The following is a 12,542-nucleotide window of genomic DNA, read 5'->3' as shown; positions in this document are numbered from 1 at the left end:
CCAGTGTCTGTGCCATAGAATGCGAGAACACTAACAAGTACAAGTGTCAAGATATGGGAAATTATTCAGGTAAATAGTCTTGTACACTTCCTGGTATATTTAAGCCAAAATCTTAACAGATTGAATTCTGTTTTTAGTTTTTATATGGAAAATATGATGCACAATACTATTTTATTCACGAGGCAGGATTATTCTTCTTTAGACATAGAGCACTGAAGATAGATAAATTGGCCTACTATATATCTATATATCTATATATCTATATATCTATATATCTATATATCTATATATCTATATATCTATATACCTATACCTATACCTATACCTATATCTATATCTATATCTATATCTATATCTATATCTATATCTATATCTATATCTATATCTATATCTATATATCCAGGCACAGTAAATTGTAGGTTAGTGTTTAAAAGTATGTAAAAGTACATCATAAGCTGGAAGTGGTTAACATCTTAAAAGGGGAATATAGAGATTTGAAATGTTTCTCTGATAACTCTGTGACAAGCAGTACAACAATTACAGTTACATTATTTTTTAAGTAATAATTTTCTCAGAGTTGCAATAACATCCTTGTTTCTAAGGCTGTATATCATGGGATTAAACATGGAATCACTATGGTATAGAAAAGAGAGAGCAGTTTGTTTATTCCTGCAGAATGATCGGATTTGGGTCTTAAGTAGGTAATGGTAGCAGATCCAAAGAATAAAACCACAACTATCAGGTGGGAAGAACATGTGGAGAAGACTTTGGCCCGTCCTCTGGCTGTGGGTAACCTCAGAATGGTGAAAATGATTTTGCTGTAAGAGGCAAGTATCAACACAAAAGGGACTGCAATGAATAAAATAGCTACCACATAGACCGACACCTCATGTACAGAAGTGTCCCCACATGCTAGCTTGAGAATGGGGGGTATGTCACAGAAGAAGTGGTTAATTTGATTGCAATCACAGAAATGTAGAGAAAAAATCTGGCATGTTTGTCCTATCTGGACTGGAATTCCACTGATCCAGGAGCCAATAGCCAGTGGGTACACACCTTTTGGTTCATGACAAGAGGATAGTGTAGAGGGTTACAAATGGCCACGTAGCAGTCATAGGCCATCACCACCAGGAGGAAACATTCAGTGGCTCCCAGCATAAGGAAGAAGCACATTTGGATGGCATAGTCCAGCACAGAAATGATTCTATCCTGAGTCTAAAGGTTCACCAGAATCCTAGGGAGAGTGACGGACACGTAACAGATTTCCAACAAGGAAAAATTTGCCAGGAAAAAATACCTGGGTTTCTGTAGTGCAATGTCCAGCCTGGTTATTATTATTATTAGACTATTTCCAATTAAGATAATCATGTAAATGATGGAGAACACCACAAATAGTAACCCATGATGTGGAGATTGTGATATCAATTACACAAACTATCATTCTAATGCATATAATGCTTATATTCAGGACAAGATTCTAAAATCAAATTGAAGATAGGAAATAGAAATCAGAAATTGGTGAATGCAATTTGAAGGCTTTTTTCTCTAGAAGTCTCTAAAGATAAAAATGAAAACATGCTAATCTCTTTAGTATTTTCAGATTCATTTATCCTGGAACTTAACTATTAACAAACAAGGGATCCTTTTGCTACTAATAGGATACAAAACCATTGCAGTAAAGTGCATTCACTATGTTGCTCCTCCTTAATTATATATAATTAAATTCTTATGTGATCCCCAGATTTAATTCATGCAAAATACTTAAATATGTGCTTAGCACATGTAATCAATGAACATTAGCACCTAAGATAACCATGATTATTACGATGACTGTAATGACAATGACAGTAATTTTGATATATTGGCCCATTTTATTAAATGCAATTTGTATTTTCCCATTTGATGTTACAATAATGAATCAGAAAAGAACAAAATCTACCTAAGTCAGTGCTTTTAATACTAAGCAACAACAACAAAGATTCTTTTTAAAGATTTCTGTAAATAAGTATTCTTTGCCAATGCTTAAATAAATACAGCTAAATGTAAAAATAAATTGTAAAAGAATAATTCACACTGACCTGTTTGGATTGACGTTAAATATAATATTTACCTTTACTTACTGAATTAAAAGATAGAGAGAACACGAGGGAAAAAAAACAGTTTTGGGTTCTTTTTATTTTTTTTTTAAGATTAGATAATTTACTTTTTTTTGACACAGAGGTTAACCAGCTTCTAAAATATATTCTATGTTCATAACAAATAGTGCTCTTTAAGTAGAAAATATTCTTTACCCTGGGGAATCAGCTAATTTCCCAATTGAATTAAACCATTCTGCCTGCCACTCAAGGAGTTTGGTACAACAACCAAACACCTATTTTTGCCATATGACTCCTCTAAATTCTCTACCTCTCTTTTTTGTGATTATTAAAAAATATAGGATTGAAAATCAGAAATTTATAATTACATGTGACTTATGATATAAACTAATATCTTTTAAAATACAAATGTGTAGTGTCTTAAATTAGAAATTTATTTCTCTGTCATTAAAATGCAAAAGAAATAAGTCTAGGACTGTTGGAGCGATAATGTCATCTTCAACATGACTCACTCTTTCTTCTGCACATTCATGTCAGCCAGGCAGGACTCATCTCCCAGACCACAGAAAGAGGTGGGGGAGCAAGCCACAATCCATAAAATAAAGTAAAATACATCAAACCTTAAAACCTTTGTATTCCAAGCTAAATCATTAAGAAAGTAAAAGAGAAGACACAGACAGAAAATATTTGTATATCTATATTTGGTAAAGCATTTGTATGCAGAGTATATAAAGAATCCTTCCAACTCAGTAGTAAAAGACAACCCCATTTAAAGTATGCAAAAGATTTGAATAGGTATGACACCAAAAACGATCACAAGCATATACACAAAAATAATCAAAATCACAGCTCATTATGGAAAACCAAATTAAAACCACAGTGTAAAACAACTTCACACTCACTAGAATGACGCTAATAAAAAAGAGTCAAGAACAAGAGTTGGGAAGATGTAGTAGAGACAATACATAAAAATACATTTTTATTAACTGATTTTTATGTCTAATTTATTATAAAATGCATCCTTGAGTATCTCCAATCTTCTTTTGTATCAATTTCTCTGTCTATAAAATGTAATAATACCTACTATCGTTAAATATGTCACAGCGATATTATGAAAATATAATCATGATCTTGGATCCAAAGAGTCGTATTGGAAAATGCAAGAATGTTAGAGAAGGATGCATTTGATGAAATCTAGTTTTTCATAGAATGAAAGCTACTCATTTAAATGATGACTTTTTAAAATTTAAACAATGTTAATGTAAATCCTTTTATAACAATTTTCAAATTTCCCTGCCTTTTTAACCCTTTGAGTGGAGTGCCTTCTGCCTTGGCTTCTCATGATATGCTTGAATCATGGAAGGTCTGCTACCTTCCTGGACGTTCAGAGCCTACTGCTGTTTGGAGACATGGGACATAGTTGAATGTTATATTGATTCTCCATAGATCACTTATTTTCTAATGTTTCTATTTTCTTCTTGCTATTCATCAATTGATTTCCAACCCTCTGGAAATGTTTCTAATTAATTTCATTTTTTCTACTCTTTTTCATTGTCATCTATCACTGTACTATCATCATTTATAAACTAGATTCCCAATGAAAGGTGATTTTTCTCTAAGAAATGATTTCTCTATAGAGTCATTGCTAGGTCTAAATGTACACATAATTTTAATTAATGTCCATTACCACCCTGGTTTTAAAAATGACTGTTACAACTCTATGCAAATGAATGACATGGTTTCCAGTATGTGATATAGCGTACTATATTACAATTGAATCTATTACATCAATCCTCATCAAAAGTTCTTACTGAGAAGGGACATTTCACAATAAAATATAGAATTCCCAAAAGAGTGATTTGCTATTTGTGGACACATACGTAACTACATAAGTAGAGACAGAAATGTCTCAACGTTGTAAGCAATTTTAAATTTGGAAATAATTCCCAATATGTAGACAGATAAATTGAATTTAAGATAAATAGCTATTAAAATTTTATTAAAAATATGTAAGAAATCAATTCCTATAAATAAATTCGTTTTGTAAATGATGTAAATTATTTACATAGCAATTATCTCAGTGCCATTATCACATCTTTGTTCCTTAGGCTGTGTATCATGTGGTTAAAAAAGGGAATCACAAGAGTGTAGAAAAGAGAAGGTATTTTGTCAGTTCCTGCTGAGTCCTGGGTGTTGGGTCTTAAATATGTGATAATGGCTGATCCAAAGAACTATTATGAGATAAGCAGGTGGAAAAAGCTTTGACCCTACTTGTGGCTGATGGTAATTTAAGGATTGTAGTGATGATTTTGCCATAGGAGACAAGTATCAACAGAAATGGAATCATGATAAGCAATACAGCAACTATGTAGACCATCATTTCATTCACAAAGGTGTCCCCACAGGCTAGCTTGAGTTTTGTTGGGATTTTACAGAAGAAGTGGTTGATGAGTTAGAATCACAAAGGAGCAGAGAGAAAATCTGGAATGTCTGCTCTATTTGGACTGGAATTCCACTGATCCAGGAGCCAGCCACCAGTTGGACACAGACCTTATAGTTCATGACTCAAGGGTAATTCAGAGGGTTACAAATGGCCATATAGTGGTTACAGGCCATCATGACCAGAAGGAAACACTTGGTAGCTCCCAGCATAAGAATCCAGTACATGTGTGCCGCACAGGCAACTGAAGAAATTACTCTTCTTTGGGTTCAAAAATACGTGAGCATTCTGGATTGTGCAAATGATACACAGCAGATTTCCAAAAATAAGAACATTTCCAAGGAAAACATACATGAGGATAAAAAGAGCAGGGTCCAGTTTTGTTATTAGAAATACGGTTCCATTTCCCATCAAGATAATGACTTAGATGATTAAGAACAATCCAAATAGAAACCTCTGGAGACAAGGCACATCATCAAAGTCCAAGAGAACAAATTCCATCAATTTTGTTAGATTTTCTTCTGGTGGTTTTTCTTGGTGTGTCATCTGTGGAAAGAGGAAATTTACCAGGTGCTCTCCACCTTGGAAGATTTGTGCATGTTATCTAAATCATATCAGGATATTGAGATTGGTTTTCATGATCAGTGCTATTGTTTCTAATTGAAGAATGTTACTATTTCTGTATTTCCCACTTCCTCAGTTTAGATCCTATGGATTATCACTGTAAATTTCCTCTGAAATTTCCTTTAAGATCATTCTATGTGTTTTCTGAATATAGCCCAAGATAAACCAAATTTTGCCTTGCTCAGCACAGACACTGGAAAAATCGGCAGTCATTGAAGATAGACCCATAGCTTTGCCAGATGATTTCACTTTTAATTAATCATATTTCTTGGCAATCCTGTTTTACTTGTCTATGAATTGTCTCTATCACACTTTAGTACCGCTAGATCAAAAATCTCTGTTTATCCTTTTCTCCCTTTTAAGAGTAATGGTTTTATTTAAAAAGTGTCTTTTGCTTAATTTCAGAATCAAATGCTATTTCATGTTTTCTTATGGCAGAGTAGTATTCAATTGTGTATATATACCACATCTTCTTTATCCAATCATCTATGAAATAGTGCCACTTGCAACAGCATGGATGGATCTTGAGATTATTAGCTAAGAGAAATAAGTCACACAGAAAAAGTCAAGAACCATATGATTTCACTGACATGTGGGATATAAAACTGAAAGCAAAAAAGGAACAAGACAAACAAATAAAGAAACAAAAACTCATAGACACAAACAATAGTTTACTGGTTACCAGAGGGTAAGAGGGGAGGAGGGTGATAGATGAGGGTAAACAGGATCAAATATATGGTGATGGAATGAGAACTGACTCTGGGTGGTGAGCACACAATGTGACATATAGATGATGTATTACAGAATTGTATTCTTGAAACCTATGTAACTTTACTAATCATTGTCATCCCAATAAATTTTAAGTAAAAAAAAAAAAAGAATCAAATGCTAAGCACCATATTAGATGTTCAGGCATTTTATAAGATCTATGTTGTTCCCAAGTAGAAAAATAGTTACAGTCCTTACCTCTCAGATCGTTTAGTGATGGTAAAACAAGAGGCATCCGAAAGGAATTAGCCAAATTGCAACACTATGGGCTGAATAGTGATCTGCACTTGTGGTACCAAGCCAGGCCACATTAGAAAATATGACATATCTATCAACTCTCCATCTTTTTTACCCACATGTCTAGTCAGTTACCAAAATCATGCTAACTCTGTCTTCTATCAATTCCATTCATTTCTGTTTTCATGGGAACTTCCTAAGTTCATACCTTTATAATCTTTTTAAGTTGACATACTTTAAAAATATTCTACATTTTCAGTACTATTTTGCTTTCATCACTATTCTCTTTCTTAATTCAAGGATAATGTTTTTCTAAGATATAAATCAAATCATGGCATTTTTTCCCTTTATTTCCTTCATTGGCTCTCCTTGGTTCTCTTGACTGTACTATGCACCATACTAGCGACTGATAAATGTGTCTTCCAAATTCAGTTCTCCTTTATTTCGTTTTTTAATTTCTATAGTAGCCGGGATGTGTTTCCAGTCTCTCCTGAAACTTGCATGATCATGTGATTTAGTTCATGGCAATGAAATAGGAGAAAAAACAATGTGTGCTGATTTACACATTTACACTTGCTTAAGAGGACGTCTCCTGGAATTCTACTTCATACTTGAGCTGGCTGGCCTGGAATAACCATAGCAACCATGGAAGCCACCAGCAGAAAATGTCAAAGCCACCTGTCTCTGAATGATTGTTTAGAATTGAGCCTCACACTAAACCATCCCTGGTTTAGTAGATAATTCCTGTCCTAGATAATTCTTTAAAGGCCTCAGATTTTAGTGTCATAAGGATTTCTTATTCTTCACTTAGATTAACATATTTAGTATGATTTTTTTAATAATTATTTTTAATTATCTTTTTTAGTTACAGTTGACATTCAGTATTATTTTATATCAGTTTCAGGTGTACAGCTTGGCGATTAGATATTTACATAATTTATGCAGTAATCCCCTCGGTTAGTCTAGTTTTTCTACTCACCCTTATATGAATTATCTAAGAACTTTCTTCACTCATCCACTATGTTTTAAATGGTCATTATATACCACATGACTACACACACCTGACCACAGCTGATTGGTTCAACAGTGAATATTATGCCAAATATAGATCAAGCCGAATCATTTCCTGCAATATTTGAGTAAGAGCTAAGAGATTTCATTTCCTTTGAATATATACCCAGAAGTGGGATTGCTGGATCATATAATAGCAAGAGAAAGGCAACCACCCTGTTTCCCCGAAAATAAGACCTAACCGGAAAATAAGCCCTACCATGATTTTTCAGGCTGACATTCCTTGAATATAAGCCCTAAGCGTCTTTTGGAACAAAAATTAATATAAGACCCAGTCTTATTTTCGGGGAAACACGGTATCATATGTGACCTCTTTGGTTCTGTGGGAACATAAGGAAAGTAGAGTTGAAAGTAGGTGACAAACAAAGAATATATGAATGAATAATAATCTAATGATAAACAAGCAGGTTTTCAAACGCTTGGCTTAAATACCTGTTCCTATAGACACATCATCAAAAAATGTGTTTTCCTTTAAAAATGAATATATGTATTTAAAATACATGAAAGAATAGGTTAGAAGTTTACAACAATAAAAAATATCTAACCACTCACACAGTCCATCTTTACACTTTATTGCAATCCCTGCTATCCATGTACATGTACTTCAATTATATAAATTAACAAAATCTGTATCTACATGGCTTTTCTGGTATCACTGGTATCCATAGCATAACACTAAGTGAGCAACTGTCTTCTTATAAACTCCTTCTTCCGGAAAATGGTGTCTGCCCCAAGGCCTGGACCATTATCACACATGACGATGCTGCCGAAAATAACGTGGTTTAGTAAGTGTCCCTGTTACCAGAAACAAGAAAAGTAGGGCTTGTGGGTTGCTAAAAATATCTCTGTTCTATAAGCAACATAGTATTTTAGCAAAATACAAGATAGTAATTTAATTCAATATTCTGTTTATGTTGTATGCTTAATTAATTTTATAAACAAATAAACTGTGTAAAATAAACTGCTAGAGATCTAAAAAATAATGAAATCCTGAAGTTACTTACAATCTGATAGTAAGTAATCTCTGTAGAAAACCTTTCAAAGTTATATACATGTATATAATACATATCTTTTGAAGTCACATACATATATTTCTCATTTTTTTAAAAAGCATGTGAATTTTCAGAATGAAAACATCCCAGCACTAACACCCTGGACAATAACAACATAAGAAGCATTACTACCTGTATTTCAGTGTTGATTTCCCTCCCTGTCCCCCAAGACTGTCACTCTCTTGAGAATATGGTCTAAATCTTACTCATCTTTGTACCTTGCTCTAAATGACATATAGTAAAACTCAATAAATATTGGGGTGATTAAGTTTCTGGTCATTGTTGTTGTTATATCTCTATTTTCATCTCAGTTATTAAATAATATACCAATGTTACACCACTTAAGAAAACACAATAAGCACTCTTGGTATTGTTTCATGAGATTGATATTTATAAAGAAATAAGGAGGATGTATGTGTGTGTATATTTTGCTATTAACCAAGAGATTTCATATATTTTACCTCATTTGATCCTAACGCACTCTGGTGAGGTTGGTACGAGGTCTTTGTTTTATAGATGAGGGGACTGAATCTTGAGAGGTCAGTGTCTTGATCAAGGTCACATAGTAACTCACAGAGCCTGAGTGCAAACCTAGGTCTGCCTGATTGCTAAGCCCCTCATTTCTCTGTGCATTCCTCTGCTTCTCTCTAAAGATCAACAGAACATAAATACATCTAAGTCTCTGAATTCTAAATCTGAGGCCTGATAATCTCCTTATTGTCAGGTACTTCTCTCTGGAACGACTTCAAAGTAAAGGAAAAGTTTAGAAAATACATATAGCATGAACTGCCTTATGGGTGTTCACAGGTATTCCTTGGTCCACAGAAAACCTGAGATGCCAGATCTGGAATTGGAGGATAGGAAAGTAGGAAGATATGCTGCTTCAGCTCTGGCTCCTTTTTTTATGTAGGCAAAACCTGGGCATGAGCTGCAAGGGGTACCTGAAGCATGGGATCAAAATTCAGTGTGTTGCCCAAGAAGAGATTTGTTTATTTTTTAGTGACATAGTGTTGAAAATGGCAGCGTTCTTGAGAACACCGTTCAGATCATAAAATGAGAAGTAGGCGGCAGAAGACTAATAAGAATTGAACATCCACCAATAAATTTCCTAAAATTAAATCTCAGGACAACGCTGCTCACTTTGCAGCTGAGGAAACTGAAGATCAAGTACTGATCAAAGCGCTGATGTTTGTGCTACACCAGTTGTTTGCAAACTATGACTCGGACTCCAGAATTCTTCAGGGACCTCAGGGACTGGGGCAGGAAGAGCAGGAGAGGCTAGGAGGCAGCCAAACGTGTGTGTGGGACTTCAAAGCAACTGATTATCAATTATAAAAATCTTTTTTATATATTTATGTTGATAAAAGGTATTCAAATCCTAAAGAAAGTTCAAAAGCCACTATAATATACTATGTTTACTCTTCTTTCTTGATTCGTCATAGCCAGGTATGGCTCGGTTATGGAGACTTTAGGATATGACCTTCATTCTTAGAGGGGGAAGCAGAGCCAAGCCTTCTTCTAAAGGTCAAGTCCAGAGAGTCATGGCAAGAGCATCTTCAATCAGAGTGAAGACATGACTCAAAAAATGTAGCTTGTCCAATTGGGGTGAACTCCCTTGAATGTGCAATGTTGACACAGCTCGCTCTGAAATTGCCTCACCTCTTGGCATTATGTCTCTATGACATTTTTTCATTATGATTGCACACTGTGCCATGAGGCTTCTGTCATTCAGAGTCTTCTTTATAATTTTCAAAAAATGTGTGACTTATATAGAATTAGTTCTGTGCTTTGATTTTTATGTGTAAAGTTAATGTCAAGAGAATTGGGTGAAATTTATATTATTTCTAAATTATTCCAAGAATTCTAGGTGTTAAGACTTCTCAGCAGTCTGAGAAGCTATGTCCAGAGACATCATTATGGTTCCCTCTCTTCTTATCTTTGCTGAGCCTCCACATTCAGTGGCATTTCTGGGAGGCAGAGACATCAGATAGAGATATGGCTCCTCTTGGAAAAGTCTGAGAAGCCAGGTGTTGCAATGGAATGAATAACAAGTAGTTATCATGGTGTATCTTCTGGAAATGGCTTTCCTGTGTGTGGGTGAAAACCCACCCTGTAGAATCCTGCACAGTGGTAGAGCTGGCATAGTCATAGCCATCACGAACAGGGCATCATGGCTCAGGGGCCTTCGGGAAGGTGTTAACGACCCCTATTTTACACGGATTCAGCTAATACTGAGATAATGTTGGCTTAAATCACAGAGTAGATAGGTAGAATGGAGACTTGCTCTCCCAATTGTTAATTCTGGAAGTCATATTCTTCATACCTAACACTCACACCACCTGGGAATCGAACTCACATCTTCCTTTCAGAGTAGAAACCTCTTTAAAAATGTTTAGTGCAACTGAAAGTCACTTAATATTCCACGTTTTATTCAATATAAAATCTGCAAGTGTGTCCCCTGAGTTGCAAAAACGTGGGCACCGGATGTGTGTGAACTCTTCCCCCCTCCGCATACTGGTCGGGCCCTGGAGCTGGGCAGAGGGAGAGCAGGAAACTGGTCCCCCGCAGGCCTCCTTACCCAGAGGCTCCCAGCAGGGCCCCACCCCTCCGCAGATGCTATAAGAGCAGCAGGTGACTCCCTTTTCAGGTGACGTCTGGGAGCTTTTGAGATGGCTGCTTCTGCGCTGGGCCCTGGGGTGGTGAGTCTGCATGTCGGCTCTGTAAGAGCCTTTTCTCAGTTTGTTACAGCTCTTTGGGTCTCGTGGACATGAGTCCTGTTGGTTTTCAAAGCCAGATGTTTTGGGGGTTTGTCTCTCAAGTGCAGGTCTTCAAAGTCGGGGTGCCTAATGTGGGACATGAACCCTGGGCTCCTCAAAGAGAAGCGCTTGGTTTGTGAGTTCCCTGCTAATTATGGGTGCCTGCGCCTGGGTGAGGTTTATGTGGAGCGTGTTGCTTTCCTATCGGCTTGGACATGGACTTTTTCTCGTTTTCCTCGTGTGAAGGAGTTGCTCAGTTAGTTTGCAGAGGAAATTGTTCCATAAGTAGCTGTAGCTTCAGTGTGTCCATGAGAGGAGGGGAGTTCAGGCTGGTCCTATGTTGCCATCTTGAATTGCCTCTGATTATTTTTAACATTAAAACAACCTTGCTTTCCTAGGATAAGCCCACTTGGTCATGATATCCATTGTATACATTTGATTTAAATATGTTTTATTAAGTATTTTATTGCATCTGTGTTCATGAGTATTGTTTGTGATTTTCTTTAAGTTTTCTTTTTTTGGTCAGGTTTGGTGGCAGAGTTATGCTGGGAAGTTTTCTGTTTTTGAAAACATTTGTGTAAATTTGGTGTTCTTTCTTTATTTTTAAATACTTGATGAAATCAATTAAACCACTTGGCTTGTAGTTTTTTGGTGTGTGTAATGTTTGTAAGCTATAAATTCAATTTGTTTAATAAATAGAGGACTATTCAGATTGCCTGTTTCATTTTTTGGTCAATTGTGTAAGTTGTATTTTTCTATAAATTTGCACTTCTTACCTAAGTTGTAGAACTTGATAACTTTAGGTCAATAAGAGACATTAATATTAAAAGTAAAGGTTGATCATAACATTCACTCATTATGTCTCATAAAAGTCTGGTTTTTGTCCAGATTTTTTTTTCAGTTTTTGTTTTCTATGTGATTCAATTTCTGTTTTCTTTCTTATGTCCTTCCTCTACTTTGATTGTATTTAAATTTACTCTTTATTTTTTTCTATTTCTTAAGGTGTAAACTTAGTTCATAAATTTTAGCACTTTCTTCACTTACAATATAAGAATTTAAAACTGTAAAGTTTCTTTAAGCAATTGTGGGGACAAAACCCCAAAAAACAGTTTCCAGGCTCTCGGCCTCACATAGAAAGGTGCTGGCTCGGGTAGTAAATGGCCATCAACTGTGATCAGATGCCAGCAGCTGTGGCTAGTTGGCCGTCAGCTGTAACCCGTAAGCCATTGGCCACTAATATAACGGCTGTGGCTACGCTAGCAGAGAAGAGGAATGGGGGCTAGCAAGAAGATGGTTTCTGGCAAGCGCGGACTGCTGTTAGGCAGATTATGTAGATCCTGCTTCCTGTGTCTCCAGCCCAGCCGCCAGCGAGAATATATTGGTTTGACTCCCCTATCTATGGCTCCAAGGGTGTTCCTTTTTGGCTTACCATGTCCTGCGTTCTTGGGTGGGGAGTGGGAGCGGAGACCCTGCACAACAAATGGCGCAGCGAGCAGGG

The 12,542-nt window shown here is 35.9% G+C and overlaps 2 pseudogenes across 2 annotated transcripts; both read right to left on the bottom strand.

Annotated features, from left to right (window-relative positions):
- Nucleotides 1-548: 548 nt before the first annotated feature.
- Nucleotides 549-1,395, bottom strand: LOC308504343 (olfactory receptor 10AG1-like; annotated as a pseudogene). Its single transcript has one exon. The product of its transcript is annotated as an olfactory receptor 10AG1-like (transcript).
- Nucleotides 1,396-4,168: 2,773 nt separating this feature from the next.
- On the bottom strand, nt 4,169-4,712 carry LOC308503364 (olfactory receptor 10AG1-like; annotated as a pseudogene). Its single transcript has one exon. The product of its transcript is annotated as an olfactory receptor 10AG1-like (transcript).
- Between the last annotated feature and the right edge of the window lie 7,830 nt (nt 4,713-12,542).

The sequence above is a fragment of the Rhinolophus hipposideros genome, assembly GCF_964194185.1.
Source record: "Rhinolophus hipposideros genome assembly, chromosome: 10".
In the NCBI taxonomy this organism is placed as follows: Eukaryota; Metazoa; Chordata; class Mammalia; order Chiroptera; family Rhinolophidae; genus Rhinolophus; species Rhinolophus hipposideros.
Note: the sequence above shows the minus strand (reverse complement) of the source record. Positions and strands in the feature narration are given on the sequence as shown.